Source organism: Bubalus kerabau, chromosome 16 (genome assembly GCF_029407905.1).
Source record: "Bubalus kerabau isolate K-KA32 ecotype Philippines breed swamp buffalo chromosome 16, PCC_UOA_SB_1v2, whole genome shotgun sequence".
NCBI classification, from domain to species: domain Eukaryota; kingdom Metazoa; phylum Chordata; class Mammalia; order Artiodactyla; family Bovidae; genus Bubalus; species Bubalus kerabau.
Window position 1 is genome coordinate 9,821,171 of NC_073639.1, and position 16,388 is coordinate 9,837,558.

A 16,388-nucleotide genomic window follows, 5' to 3' on the forward strand; every position below is an offset into this window, starting at 1 on the left:
TGGGTGGAGAAGCCTTTCCACGTCTTGGAGAAGCTCTACAATTCAGTAACAATTGGCTAAGATGTTTCTGACTCTTGAAACATGTAACTATGGCTACAGACAAACTGCATTACAGGGCTTCAGAGAACCATCTGCTAGACTTTAATTTGCTCTTTAAGGACGGAGAGGATTATAAATCATGCAATAACACATCGAGGAACATTCTTTCTTCCACATTTGCAGCTTTAAAAAAGTATGCAATAGCATCAGCTTCCCTTACCACTCTTCTTGATGAATTCCTCACCTAAGACCTCTGGTTGCTGGACGGAAACAAACTGGGATTGCAGTAATTTGGTGCAATTTTGCTAATAAGATATACTGAGTGCACATATACAGTAATTTGAAACACTGTTGCATAGGAATTTTTAACAGTTTTTTTCTTTATTAAATTTATAAGACTGTATCACATCATTCCAAAGAGTCATTAGCATACTCTCAGACTTATGATTGAAGGATGGACAACACCAACATCTAAGACTCACTGTTAAAATTATGCCAGAAAGATAAAACTTTCAGCCTTCTATCCTTAGGGAATGCACTTACGTTGCATTTCTAGCAATCAAATCCCTTATTTAGCAAACATTTGTTGAACACCTGTATTTTACTAAACCCAGTCCCCTCCAGGAGTTCCCAATTTCCTGGAAAAGAAACATGCAGACACAGAATCCCGTAAAATAGACTAAGCTGCAAAGAAGTATATCTTAAGGCACCATGAGTGCACAAAGTTGGAACCCTGCCTGGCACATGCTTCCCAGAGGAAAGGACGTTTGTACATTCCTTGAGGAATTCCCAGAAACTGCAAACAGCATATGTAAAAGTCAGAGGGGGAAGACACAGCATGGAACAGTCTGGCAACTGTAAGCCTGTTAACAAGGCTGGAGCTATGTGGGTTTTATGAGAGACTGACAAAAGATGAGGCTGGAAATATTGACTAAGGCCAGGCCATGGTATATCTTGTCAGCTACACTGGGGGATTTGGGTTTACTGTGAAAGATAACAAGCAGGCTTTGGAGGAATTTCCCTTTTTTCTCATTCACTCACCTTTGCTCACTCCATTAATGGGACTCCAAGATGGCACACGCTGTTCCCAGACAAGGTGGAAGCTAAGGTATCGGAGGATGAAGGCTTGTCCTTGACGCTGGCCTATGTATCCATGCCTGCAGCAGTTTCTTTGACTTGGGAAATAATGTAGTGGTCTAGGAAAGGAAAGGTGAAAGTGTTAGTTGCTCAGTTGTGTCTGACTCTTTGGGACCCCATGGACTGTAGCCCACCAGGCTCCTCTGTCCGTGGGGTTTTCCAGGCAAAAATACTGGAGTGGGTTGCCATTTCCTTCTCCAGGGGATCTTCCTGACCCAGGGGTTGAACCTGGGTCTCCTGCATTGCAGGCAGATTCTTTACCATCTGAGCCACCAGGGAAAGAAGGGCCCTTATCAGGTAAAATGAATCAGATAAGACATCGGTTCCAAGTTAGAAGCTTGAAATACAAAGTCTGGTGGGGAGAGTAGGTCAGTATCTTTCTAACCTCAGAGACTCGAGGTTCCTACATTGGAAACCCATGAACCTAGACTACATCTCTCTCTTAGGAAAGTCCCTAAACCACACAATATGCAACATGTAAGACAGAAACTAGCGGTAAAGGAGTGGGCAGAGAGCCAACTAATATACTGTTTTTTTATATTTCCCTCTGTTCCTTGGCGCTTTAAGAAAAAAGTCATATAAAGAATAATGTCCAGGAAATATTTTTCTCTAGCTCTTGCCCAAACTACTTTCAGATGTGATGAGATGGCATTCTGCCTTATTTAACAAGCCTGGAAACGAGAAGTAAATGAGTCTATACTATTGGAGAATTTTGAAACCCTTTCTTTAAATGGCACTCATTTGTTTTATAGGCTGGATGGGATGAAATTTAGCAAATTAAACTTGCCTTTCCATTGGAATCTGTTGACTGAACATTTCTGCTTGGACTCTCTCTCACAGTTTTGCCACAAACATTCATCAATTGCTCTGGGTGCTTTAGGTTTTCCTGTAGCTGCTGTTTGCTGATTTCCACCATGGAGATGTTTTAACCAAGTAACACTCTTGTGGAGGGAGGAAGTGTTGGTGGGTTAAAAAGAGCCCTGTCAATTCTCCCTAGACCATTCTGGGCTCTGACAGTGTCTTGATTTGTAGCGTGGGACAAAGCACTTAACCTTTGTGTCTCCAAAAACAAATGATGAATTCTGTCCCATTTACACTGTTTATTAACAGATGGGAGTTGCACATGATTAACTGCTCTGTTCCCTCATTTCCTTGACCTTAAGATGCCAGCTTCATGAGGGGTTGCTATGTGGAGACGTATAGCCTGCAGAGCCTCAGAAGAAGTGAGCGGCAAACACTCAGTGGATGATCGTGCTGCTGATGAAACTCACTTGACTTCTGAGCAAATGCCAAACTCCCTGCAGGAGAATACACAGGGAAGGTGAGCCCTATCTACTGTGGCGTGTGGGAGAAAGCTTTAAAAGTGGAAAAGGAAAGTGCGACTTCGCCAAAGTTGAACCTACCCGACTTCACCATAGTAAAGCCAGTGATAAGAACTAAATTGGTTCCAAATCAACCAGTAGGTCTGATCTTTGATGAATTACTGGAGATTAAATCAGCTAAGTGCTGTTGACATTTGGCCACTGAGCGCAGTGGGAATTCCTTGACTTGGCAAAAACTCCCCTCATCTGTATCTTGGCAGTTGAGGAGAGAAGCAACGAAGGCATGGAGTGTCTAGCTCTCCACTTCCCCTTCACTTGATAAAAGTGTCTGTCAAGTTGCTTCCAAAGTCTTCCACATGGCAGCAAAGGATCCTTCTTTATCCCCAGTGCCTGATAAGATGAAGTACAGTTCTTCCCTCTGTTTGTATGTATATCTGACTTCATAGGAAGTTACAGGGAAAGCTCTAGGGCTTTCTCTAAACCAGCATTTTCTAAAATGTGTTCTATAGGCTACTGGTTTCCAAGATCCTCTTCAGATTAGAATTCCTTGATCAAGTAAGTTTGGGGAATACTTTCAAAATTTATTTCTGAAGTGCTGGGATACAGTGATAAACAAGTCATCCAGTGTCCGAACTCCTAATTGCGGCATGAGGTAAAGTAGGAGAAAAGGCAGAGGTGGTTCCTGTAAGGTCCTGTAAACTGCAGTAAGGACTTCAGCTTCTATGATGGTTTTCAAGGCTTCCCTTGGACTCATCTCCATTCTTCTCAGACGGCCGAGGAAGAGAACATGGAGAAACATATATGCCTATATACACACGTGTGTGTGTTCGGGTGGGGTTGGGTGTGCAGGTTATGGGCCAGGGCTGGAAGACAACCAGTACTGCTGCTCACACTTAGAACTAGAAACTCACTTTACTCTTTGGACCCCCCAATGACATTCTACAATATGCAAGGATTGCATGAAATCTTTTGAATAGCTATGCTATCCATTTCTGTTATACATCTACTGTATTGATACCTCTTTGAAGGAAGGACTATACGTTGTAATGCATTCATTTTTGTTAGCCTCATAAATATACCATGATGCTGGCATGAAACAGATGTTCAATAAATGTTGGTTGAAATAAGCTATAGTATATCAAAACTTAAATATCTCAACCAGAAGGCTGGAAAGAGTTGAAGAGACCATCAGAAAACAGAATAAGGCAGCTGTCATGGTATTTCAGTTCCAAAGAGATAAACATTTGCAGAGAAAGTGGTCAAATTTGAAGTTTAATTTCTCCCATGATTTATCGAAAGGGGGCCTTAAGCAAAGCAGAGAGGTTTTCAGAGATAGGGATGATTTTCAGAGGCTTATCTGTAAGTGAGCAAAGTACCCTCTACATTTCTTCATTTTGTTTTTGGCCTGGAACCTCACAAATCTGCCTGAATCCCGTCAGACATCTTCTGGGTCATAAATCACACAGAGGCTTGGTGAGCACTAAATCAATAGAGTTTCTAATATTTGAAAAAGTGGGAAGGTGCTTATGTAACCCTGTTGGGAGAGGGGAGGCCATTGGCAGCTTGCCTTGTTTGTCCTGAATCAGATTCACACTTAGAGTCCTCTCTGCTCGCTGGAAGCCCTGTTGCTCAGATGGCACTGGGAAGATGTTGAAGTCATCAGTCCTTGGACATCCGATTTCCTTGTATTATCATGTTCTCACCATCGTTTACTCTGCAATTGGAACTAACTGCAGAGAGGTGTTTATAGGGCTGCACAGTATAGTATGGCTAACATTTCCTCTTCCGTGGGAGTAAGAAGAGCTGGAAGCTGGAACAGAATGAACATTTATCATCTGGGACAGCTTCCCTCCCAAATGTGATCATTATACCTCTTCAGAGAAACAGAGCATTTAGAGCACTTAGGTTGCACTACCCAGAAGTTTTCAATTCCTAACCCTCCATCTGCCCCGTAACGATGTGAACTTAAAGCAAAGTACATCTGAGCAGAGATACAGCCAGTCTTTACATCCTCTTAGTTTCTCTGTCTCCCCTATTTATTATCTACATCCCCAAACAGCTGCATATTGTGGGCTTTCTTTATTGAAAAAGTAGGGTGAAAATGTGTTTTGCTTTTCAGCAAACCAGGATGGGCCGAGGCTCCACCAAGTTCATGCTCCATGTACATGATGCATGAATCAGTCTGGCAAATTTCAACAGGACTAGGTATCAAAACTGCCCTTCACAGACCAGGGAGAGTTAAGTGGGAGAGAGATAAAAAGAGATGACATAAATGATCCAAGCAATAAAACTCACTGCTCAATTAGTCCCTGGGAGAGAGAGGAGATAGAGGGAACTGGTGGTTGAGGAAGAGTGTGTATCTGCTCTGCAGGGATCCTATTCATTTCACATTGTCATCCCAACCGGCTTGGCTCAGCTGCAAAATTCAGGCTGGTGGTTAATTTTATAGGAGGTCTACCTATCTCAACCCCCACTTCTGTTACTTTAAGATATTAGCCAGTTAAACCAAGGACATCCATCATCCTATGCAAATCATGCCTCTCTGTTTTGATGGCAGAGGGAGAAACCAGCATTGTATCCAACCCAGCTATGGCTAATAATTTGAGTTTCTTTCATTTTCCCAGCTACCATTTTAGGAGACACTGAAAGTGAGAATCCTTCAAGATTCATCTGACAACCTCTAGAAACCTATATGAATGTGTTTTTATAGGCTTAACAGGCTATAAGCAAGTCCTGATATTAGGCATTTTTGACATACACTTCTGCCTGACCCTGGAGGGTGTTCTAGGAAATCCAGAACTAGGGGAAAATTAGCTGTGACCCAGAAAAGCTGGTCTGTCATTGGAAAAGAGCAATTTACACTAGTAGGAACTGGTGAATGCTAATAACCACTTTTGAATTTTTCCAATCTGGTCTAAATTAGCTTTAGTACTTGCCAAGGTCTAGCTACCTAATGAGAACAATTATTTCTGGATTTCAATTAAATTGAATTAAAGAAGTATTTTATTTGCTTTTATTTGCAATTTTTTCATTATGAAAATAATATAGCCACATTATAGAGAATATGAAAAATATATTGGGAAAAAACTCCCATAATCCCCTGCCCTCACAAGATCGATCTTGGTGTAACTGAACAATATTTAAGGAGCATCGACAGTAACAGAGGCAGCGTGGAGACAGCTATAGCAATGAAAGCATGAAGTCGGAGCCTCACACACTAGGTGGGAAGACCCTACATGTGTGCATAACTCAAGAAATGGAAGGGGTAGAATGGGACAGTGCATGGTATGGTTTGTATTTGGCATAGATCTTTAGAGGGAAGAAATGAATAAGGTTAGCAGTCAGGGAGAACCCCACAAAGGTCAAGGGGAATGGGTAGTACTTTAAAGAGTGGTCAAACACAGATCAGCGGCGGGGCATAGCAGGGGAGTGGTGGAGCTGGCTCAGAACTAGGAAATCAATCTAGCATGTTTGTAAAGAATAACAAGTTTTAGATGAAGGATTTAAATGGGGGTGGGGAGTAAAATATAAGATCTAATAGAAAGCAGGAATCCTTGTGAGAAGGGACTTTGTTATCTTGTTCACAGCATAGCATGTGCCATATTCGGTTATGTGTTCAGTTCAGTACTATGTGTCACACAGGAGACACTTAATAAATCATTATTGTTCCATTATTCACTAACATATATCTAGTGATCCATACAGGGCTTGGAATAAGGGAGATACCTGATCAATATTGTTTTGACCAAATAAATCAATGAAAGGGAAGGCTCAGATTATAGAAGTTCTTGCAATTCTTCTTCAAGACTTGCAAGAATCTTCAGATTCAAAGATATGAGAGACTGACTATTGTGCTTTTTGAGTTAAGGCTGGGAAAAGGGCAGAAGGACACCAGCAGTCTGGAAAGGCAAATGCAGTAACTGAGTGTGTGGAGGAGAGGGGTGCTGGAGGGAGGGAGCACTGTTGGGAAGTTATTGCAATAAGTGTGGAGGGTTGTGATGAGAGGCGGGAGGGAGACAGTGCCAGGGAAATGGAAAGGATGGAGGGAAATGAAGGTGGAAGAAGCCTGCAGAATAAATGGGTACTGGGGGGAGTAGTCTTTAAAAAGACAAAGTCAGAATTCTCTTAAAAGCCTTAAACTTGGAAATCGGAGTATCAGTGAGGGAAAATGGGCTGTCAAAAGTATGTTCTCTTAGTGGGAGAATATGTATTCCATCTTGAACTTCTTGGGTTCAGAGTGGCTTTAGGATATTGATACCAAAATGCTGGGCCATGGAGCTGCAACTAGGCTGGGTCTAGAGGCGCCCTCAAATATTTTCATCACACAACCTTGTCAGTCCCCAGTTTTTCCATTATTTATTATTTATTTATTTTTAAATTATGTAGCATATACTACTACACATAATAGATACTTTACAAACCATAGATAAAATTGAAATTAAAAATGAATACTACTCGGCCATAAAAAAGAATGAAATAATGCCATTTACAGCAACATGGATGGACTTAAAAGATTATCATACTAAGTGAAATAAGTCAGAAAGAGAAATACAAATACCATATAATATCATTTATATATGGAATTCTAAAATATGGTACAAATGAACTTATACACAAAACAGAAACAGACTCACAGACACAAAGAACAGACTTGTGGTCGCTGAGGAGAAGCAAGATGGAGGAGAGCTCGATTAGGAATTTGGGATTAGCAAGTCAGACCACTACAGACGGAACAGATAAACAAGGTCCTACTCTATAGCAAAGGGAGCTATATTTAATACCTTGTGATAGACTGAATGGAAAAGGATATTAAAAAGATATATATATATATATACATACACACACACACACTTATGTGTGTGTAACTGAATCATTTAGTTGTACAGCAGAAATTAACACAACATTGTAAAGCAACTATCCTTCAATAATTAACTAAATAGAGGATAAAGACGAAAAAAACAGTTATTTTAAAATATTTCACTAACATGATGATTCATTTGATTAGCTAAAGCTAATAGTCTAAACAATAGCAATAGCTGATGAGCCTTCTCCACCATGCTTTCTCCCACTTGGCATCCCTGGGGGCCACATGTTCCAGATAGCATTGCTTCAGAAGAGCTGAGAAGAAGATATATTTATATACACAATAGAATACTACTCAACCATTAAAAAGAACAAAATAATGACATTTGCAGTAACAAGGATGGACCTAGAGATTATTGGTCAACTGTTACTGGGCTTTGTGGAAGTGAGACATCTGTTTGTGCTGTGTTGAGCCTCTGAAATTTAGGTTGTTGTCTGGTACAACAGCTAATGTCTATTATTCTCACTAAGGAAAGGATGAGATAAGACAGGGAAAGGATAAGTCTGGGAACAGCATTTGTAGGATTTAGGAAAGTTTTGAAAGGAGAACAATTCTTCTCTTGGAAGCACAAGGATGAGAGGATGGGGCCGGGACTGAGGGCCTCCTTAGGAAGATCCAATCTTCTTGGCAAGCAAAGGGTGAAAGGCTGTTAACCACCAAGTTTGCTGGGTGGGGGTAGTTTGGGGCTGGAGGGGAAACTGCAGGGTGTGAGACAACTGCCACCTCCTGCCTTAATTAGAGAATCAATGGGGGATCAGCAAAGGGATTGCTTAGAGTCCAGCTAAAGTTGGATCTTTCCCTGGGAAAGCTAGACAGAGCTGGGAAATGTCCAGAAGAAAAGATCTGAAATAATCAAGAAAGTGTAGTTTTTGTAGGAAAATAAGCTAAAGTAATTGGAGTTCTTCAGCTGGAAGCAATGGCTAAGAAGGATGTGATCAAAGGGTTCATGTCACAAAGGGGACGGGAGAAAGGAGGAGAGGGTCCGGCTAAGGCCGCTGTTACTGTTCCATTGCTCAGTCGCATCCGCCTCTTTGCGGCCCCGTGAACTGCAGCATGCTAGGCTTTCCAGCCCTTTCCTGAGTCCAGCTCATGGGCACTTGCAAAACTGTGCAAAGGGGCACATCCCAAAACCTGAAAGAGGTGATTTGAAGACACAGAGCCGAAGTGCTATTTCCGATAGCAGCTTCCTTACGGGCACCAGGTATGGCATAAATGTAAATACAAAAACAGCAGAAAACTGACTTCTAGACACAAATTCCAGAACTGTCCAAACATTAAATATAAATAAACAAGACTTTTGTATGCTCAAAGGCAGAGCAGAGAAAGAATGTGGTTTTGAGACACTAGAGACCTGCTTGTAAACCCTCCTACTAGCTGTGTTCCACTGTTCATTGGAGAAATATTTGCCAGACACCTACTATGTGCCAGCACTGAGCTACACAGGTTCTAACAGTAAGTGAGACATTAGTGGTCCCTGCCCTCAAAGAGTTTACAGTCTAGAGGAGAAGGCGTATAACAAATCAAGGATTGCAGAAATAGCTATCTAAATTACAATTTTGATAAGCGCCTCCAAGGACAGGCAGGAGGTGCTGTGAAAGGATCTGGAGGCACTAGAACAATCCCGGTGGGAGCCATCTCTGCCTAGCTGTGCAGAGGCCAGGCAGTGGGCGGGGCGTCCATGGTGCTGGCGTGGGGCATGCTGGGAACGCCCCTCACATCTCTCCTCCAGACCCTTGAGTCTCTCATTTCGTGCAAAGATGTTAACCACAGTCTTTACAAAGTACATTCACATCCATTGTCTAATTTGGTTCTCAAAACTACCCGTTAGGTAAAAGAGATTCATCTAGATGAGGAAAGCAGGACTTGGAGAGGTGAAGTGGTCAGCTCAAGTTCCTTCATTAGTGTTGCCAGGACTCAGAGCTGCGACTCTGGTCACCAAGATCTTTCACTTCCACACAGCCCCCTGATGACTGGTGCCCCCAGGAAGATGGAGTGCAGCACAAGATGGAGGATTCGCCTGGCTTGATGTGGCATTTTTATGCTTTTGTGGGTCTGCTTTCATAATCTTTGCTAATTTGACCTTGAGAGCAAGCAAGTATATCATGCACACGCTCTTGAGAGCATGGGTCTGGGTTTTCTTTTTTTCAAACTAAATGATGTGTACTGGTTTCCTTTCACCTATGAGATTTCCCTTCTTTTTCAAGCGCAGAAGGCAGAAAATCTTTTAGGATTCAGCTAGTGCGTAAAAATCTAGAAGGAGAGAGTCAGTGGAATGATTTGGATATCATAGAAATTAAGGAAGTCTTGGCCTCTCGGGCAAGTTTGCTGAAAAGGGCAGGAGATTCCAGGAAACAAGTGCCCCCACATTCTCTCCCAGTGCTCAGCTTTGAATAAGAGGGCAGAGTAACCTTGTGAGCGACCTGTCTGGTCCTGACATTCTGTAGGCAGGATAAAGGATGCTTTGACATTTGTGTGATAGCCTCTAAATTTTTTTCTTTTCTGTGCCTCTAAGAGCACAGAAACAGGACTTTCATTTCTCGAGAGTTAATTTCCTTCAGCAGCTTATTCACCATCTGAAGTCACAATCCTCTTTGGGGAAGCAATTGGTTATTGTGTAAAGGATTTTGAAGTTACATACTAAGGATTATGACTCTATTCGGTGGGTAAGAAGCAGTGTCAGGAGAACTCTTAAGCACCAAATACCCAGTTTTGATGAAAATGTTCCTACTGGCGATGAATGAGAGAAGGAACAGTAAAACCTATGAAGTTGTTTTAAGTGGGAGAATTGTAAATGAGAACTTTAATCCAAATGGGGCCTATCATTTTATTGATTGTGCATTGCAGTGGATTTCTGCCCTGTGTTCTGGGGCATCCTGGTTATCACTGAGCTTTGCTGATTTTATGAAACTCTCTGTTCCCATTATTTTTATCATATCACACTTACCAAAAGCACAATCCCTGGCCAGCCTACCTCAGAAGTTGCAGTGAAGAACAAATGACAAAAGGAGTTTTGCCAGAAAACACTACACATCTGCAAGAAGGTCACCCCACAAAAGAGAAAGTCCACAGCATGAATCATTTCTACGTTCCTGAGTGCTGCTAATGCACATGGTTCTACTCAAGCACCGTTTTATTTAAACGTGTACCCAAACCCAACTGAAATAACACTCATGAAATATTACCTACAGAATTTAACCCAGGATGCCAAGAGGTGGGTAAATTGCAAGATTCATAATGTTGATCATCCAGTGTCTTTCAATTTAATTTTTTGTGCAAGCTGTAGGTTTATAACCAGAGCACACTGACCGACAACTCAGGAAGTTAACTTTAGCTGTTCATGACTGTTCAGAACCTGAACTGTGCCTTCCGGGAACTGTGCTTGAAAACTGTGCTCTTCTTTACTCAGTGGAAGGAGCTGCCTTCTCCCATTTGGCTCTCAGAGTTAATTCACTCTGCAAAGGAGTGAGTGACAGTCCCAGGATCCCCTTTCCTTATGACTCACCATGGCTCCAGCCAAAAACCATTGTGATTATCCCCTTGGCTTTGGCTTGGAAATCAACTCTAAGGAAAAGAATTCTACTCTACACTGCAACCATGTGACTCTGGCAGACCAGAATAGTCTGCACAACTAATAATGGGCCAGACCCTGAAGCCCTGAAATAAATGTCACTCCTATTCAGGCCTGTTAGCAGTGGAATGTAACCATGCTTTCATGAGGGGAACAGGTACACTATTGAGTCCTTAGTAAAAAGGTTTACATTTCATCTGCATTATGCTGAATTCTCAAGCATTTTTCTGAGCTCTTCTTAGCTTCTATGTATCATTTTTCAAAGTCAGTAGTGAGGGCCCATTTATCCATATGCCCAGGTACAGTGCTCAAATGGCCATATTCCCCCTGTGCAGTGACAGGTGAGGCTATTAGTGACGATTCCAAGTACCAGGAGCTCCCATGCCTTTGGAGCCATCAAAGACTAAATCATACTCGCCATAGACTGAGGGTCAGGTTTATGATTTTGTTATAATTCACTGCAAAATAGATAGCTTTTGTTGATAAATAGGTCACTCCAGGTTAGATAAAATATTTACCAACAATCCTATTATCCTTTTTGTCAAATAAGGGAAAAAAAAACCTTACATCTTTCAAAGTTAGAAGCTAGGAGAGCCACTAGTCAAACAAATCACCAAAGGACTGTGAGGTTTGCTTTTTATTGTAGTTACCATGAAGTCACAGCCCCACCCATGCTCTTAAGGCAACATAGACTTGTACAAACACAAGAGCTTTTCTGAGCACTCGAGTCATGGTCACTGGAGGGCAGTGAACTCAAGATTTGTTCATACGGAGAAACTCAAAGGATGGCTTAGACCACAACTCTGATCCAAACACCCCAAAGAGGCACATATTTATGAGGCTTTGTCCTCAACCCAGTAATCCAAGTCCCTCCTCTTTATAGAAACACTCTTCTTTACTGGGCAGTTCTACAGGACAGCCTGTATAGGGTCATCACCACAATGGTCCTAATGCCAGCTAGGACCATGGGGTCTGAGACGACTTGTCAGTATTTGGGGTCCCTTGAAATTCGACTCGTGTCAGGGTTGTCCTGGATAACAGAGTATACCAGTTGTTTTTTGGGTTGATTTTCAGTAACCACAGGATACTGGTTAAGTGTACCAATTTAGTACTTAAATGTATTAAGTGTAATACTTTGGCATAGCTAGACCAGATTTAAATTCTCTTTTTGCCATTTACCCCCACTCCAGTATTCTCACCTGGAGAATTCCATGGACAGAGAAGCCTGGTGGGCTACAGTCCATGGGGTCACAAAGAATTGGACATGACTGAGTGACTGACACTTTTCACTTATCACTTGTTCAAGTTACCATAGTCAAATTGCATAACTGCTCTAAACCTCCATTTTTCTCTTTAACATAACAAGGATAATCATGCTACCAAGGATATCTACTTGCAGAGATGCTGTGAATTAAAGGAGATCACGTATGTTATGCCATGGGCACAGTGCTTGGCACATGGGCACATAGTGTCTTCAATCAATAATGACTATTCTTGACATACAGATAGCAAACAGGCACACAAAAAGATGCTCAATATTGCTAATGATTACAGAAATGCAAATCAAAACTACAATGAGGTATCACTTCACACGAGTCAGAACGGCCATCATTAAAAAGTGTACAAATAGTAAATGTTGGAGAGGGTGTAGAGAAAAAGGAACCCTCTTACACTGTTGGTGGGAATGTAATTTGCAGCTATTATAAAGAACAAAACTTTAGTTTTCCTTACGAAACTAAATTTAGAATTACCATTTTTCTGGACATATATATGGAGAAAATGCTAATTCACAAAGATATGTGTACCCCAATGTACAACAGCCAAGACACGGAAGCAACCTACTTGGAAGCAGAGCATGGCAATCCACGCCAATATGCTTGCCTGGAGAATCCCATGGACACAGAAGCCTGGTGGGTCACAGTCATAGGGTCACGAAGAGTTGGACACAACTGAAGCAATTTAACACACACACGCATAAATGAAGCACTTTGCTGTACACTTGAAACACAAGATTGTAAACTAACTATATTTAAATTTTAAAGAAACAGTGACTATTCTTTTTATCTGGCAACCCTCCACAGTTGTATATATGTGCACATCCAGGCTTCTGTTATCCTTATTGATTTAATAACCTAAAATCCTTTTCTCACTCGTTATTATAACAGCAATCATTATTGCAATTACTGCTTGTTCATGACATCTCACATTATTATAATTATTATTTTTATCCTGCTCTCACAAATGTCATCAATAACCACCAGCCATTAGTTGTCATTAATAATTACCAACTCCATGACATCCCACTCAAGTGTTCAGGATAAATGAGGGTTTGTTTTATGAGTCCTAAGGGCCAGCCACAAGCGAGGGGTTTGTCTCCATCAAACAAACAAGCAAAAATCCCTCAGAATGTTTAAAGTGAGTTCATTTTCTGCTCTGAGTGAAGCCGCAAGTGAAAGTCGCTCAGTCGTGACCAACTCTCTGTGACCCCATGGACTGTACAGTCCATGGAATTCTCTAGGCCAGAATACTGGAGTGGGTAGCCTTTCCGTTCTCCAGGGGATCTTCGCAACCCAGGGATCGAACCCATGTCTCCCGCATTGCAGGCAGTTTCCTTACCAGCTGAGCCACAAGGGAGGCCCTTCTGCTCTGAACTAAGCACAATAACTGACTAAATTTCTTGTCTGACCTGTAGCATCTGAAAAGACCATGTTCTGAAGGAAGACACTTGAAGGCTATGGGGTGTGTGTAAAACCATGTGCGCTGGACAGGAATACATCATCCACTTTTTTTTTTAATAATATATACATATTTTATCGAAGTATAGTGGACTTACAACTTTTCAGGTGCACAGCAAGGTGATTCAGTTATACAAATACACATATATTATTTTTGAAATTATTTTCCATCATAGTTTATTACAAGATATTGACTATGGTTCCCTATGCTATACAGTAAACCTTTGATGCTTACTGCATATCTATTTTTTAATTAGAAATCTAGCATTCTATTCATACTAAGTCAAACAAGTAGAATCAAAATGTCATAATTTTTTTAGTTGGGGAAAAATTCATGTTTTCTAAAATATATATTTATACATATTTATATGTATATGTATACAAAAGCTTTTCTACTACACTTGATAAAGGCTTGAGAAAGAACATTAAAAAAAAACAGGGAGAGATGGAGAAGTTGGAAATTGGAGAACATAAACTAAATGAAATGGGAGCACTGAATATGAAATAGAAAAAGTGAAACAAACTAGATAAAAGTAAAAAACTATCATATAGTCCAGTTGTTTTTAAACACGACTGCTCTTTAGAAACATATCTGGAGCTCTGGAGAACAAAAGCAATACCTAAGCATTCATAGTTTTCAAAAAATTTCGAGATAATTCTGATATGCATTTGGATTTTAAAAAATGATTACAGGTTTTTCTATTAGAACCTAGTTTTGGTGATATATAGAGTTCTATTATTTTTCTGTTGGCCAATCATGATACAGTGGTATTAAGTGAGTGCTAAGTCGCTTCAGTAGTGTCCGACTCTTTGTGACCCCATGGACTGTAGCCCACCAGGCTCCTCTGTCCATGGGATTCTCCAGGCAAGAATACTGGAGTGGGTTGTCATGCCCTTCTCCAATTAAGTGAGTAATAGTTACATAATCACAGTAGTAAAAGATGTTTATCGATTTCCACAATCAATCAGTTAGTCAGTCAGTTCAGTCGCTCAGTCATGTCCAACTATTTGCAACCCCATGAATCGCAGCACGCCAGGCCTCCCTGCCCACCACCAACTCCCACCGAAACCCACGTCCATCGAGTCGGTGATGCCATCCAGCCATCTCATCCTCTGTCACCCCCTTCTCCTCCTGCCCTCAATCCCTCCCAGCATCAGAGTCTTTTCCAATGAATCAACTCTTTGCATGAGGTGGCCAAAGTACTGGAGTTTCAGCTTTAGCATCATTCCTTCCAAAGAACACCCAGGGCTAATCTCCTTTTAGAATGGACTGGTTAGATCTTCTTGCAGTAGCCAGACAAAAATAAAAGATAATTTCAATTGCAAGTCACAATGGGAACATGATTAACAACAATATAAAATAATTACATATAGTTTTGGGGGGAGGGGGTCAAGCAGAGTGCTGTGGTAAGTGTAAGTTCATACATGCATATGTTTTAATCCATCCAGGCAGTCTATGACTTTTGGTTGATAAATTTAATCCATTTACATTTAAGGTAAATGTAATTTTACATTAATACCTACACACATACATTATCGATATGTATATTACCGATTTCTTAATTGTTTGGGGTTTGTTTTCTGTAGGTCTTTTCCTTCTCTTTTGTTTCCTGCCAAGAGAAGTTCCTTTAGCATTTGTTCTAAAGCTGATTTGGTGGTGCTTAATTCTCTTAACTTTTGCTTGTCTGGGAAGCTTTTGATTTCTCCATCAAATCTGAAGGAGAGTCTTTCTAGGTAGAGTATTCTTGGTTTTAGGTTCTTCCCTTTCATCACTTTAAACATATTCAGCCATTCCCTTCTGGCTTGTAGTTTCTTTCTTTCTTTTTTTTTTTTTTAATATAAATTTATTTACTTTAATTGGAGGTTAATTACTTTACAATATTGTATTGGTTTTGCTTGTAGTTTCTATTGAGAGATCAGTTGATAGCCTGATGGGAGTTCCCTTATATGTTGTCATTTTCCTTGTTGCTTTTAATACTTTATCCCTGTCTTTAATTTTTGTCAGTTTGATTACTATGTGTCTCAGTGTGTTTCTCCTTGGGTTTATCCTTCCTGGGTCTCTCTGCACTTCCTGGACTTGGCTGACTATTTCCTTTCCCATGTGCAGTAGGTTTTCAGCTAATATCTCTTCAAATATTTTCTCAGGTCCTTTCTTTCTCTTCTCCTTCTGGGACCCCTATAATGCGAATGTTGGTGTGTTTAATGTTGTCCCAGAGGTCTCTTAGGCTTTCTTCATTTCTTGTTGTTCTTCTTTCTACATTCTGTTCTATGGCAGTGGTTTCCACTGTTCTGTCTCCAGGTCATTTATCTGTTTTTCTGGCTCAGTTATTCTGCTGTTGATTCCCTCTAGTGCATTATTCATCCCTGTTTGTTCTTTAGTTCTTCTAGGTCTTCAGTAAACATTTCTTGCATCTTCTCAATCTTTGCCTACATTCTTTTCCCAAGATCCTGGGAAATTAATTCACTATAATTATTCTGAATTCTTTTTCTGGAAGGTTGCCTATATCCAATTCATTTAGTTGTTTTTCTGGGGTTTTTTTCTTGTCCCTTCATCTGGGACATAACTTTCTGTTTTTTCATCATGATTAACTTTCTGTAATATGGTTTTTGTTTCAGCTGCTGTGAGACTGTGCTTCTTGCTCTTTCTGTCTTTCTTCTGATGGATGAGGCTAAGAGAATTGTGTAGGCTTCTTGATGGGAGGGCTGGTGGTGGATAAAACTAG

At 40.8% G+C, this 16,388-nt stretch overlaps 1 long non-coding RNA gene across 1 annotated transcript in view; it reads left to right on the plus strand.

Moving 5' to 3' along the window:
* Nucleotides 1-16,388, plus strand: part of LOC129629994 (uncharacterized) — a 49,114-nt gene that overhangs the window by 3,791 nt on the left and 28,935 nt on the right. The window contains exon 2 of the long non-coding RNA XR_008703454.1: nucleotides 2,340-2,497. This is a non-coding gene — a long non-coding RNA (uncharacterized LOC129629994). The remainder of the gene's footprint in view (nucleotides 1-2,339; nucleotides 2,498-16,388) is intronic.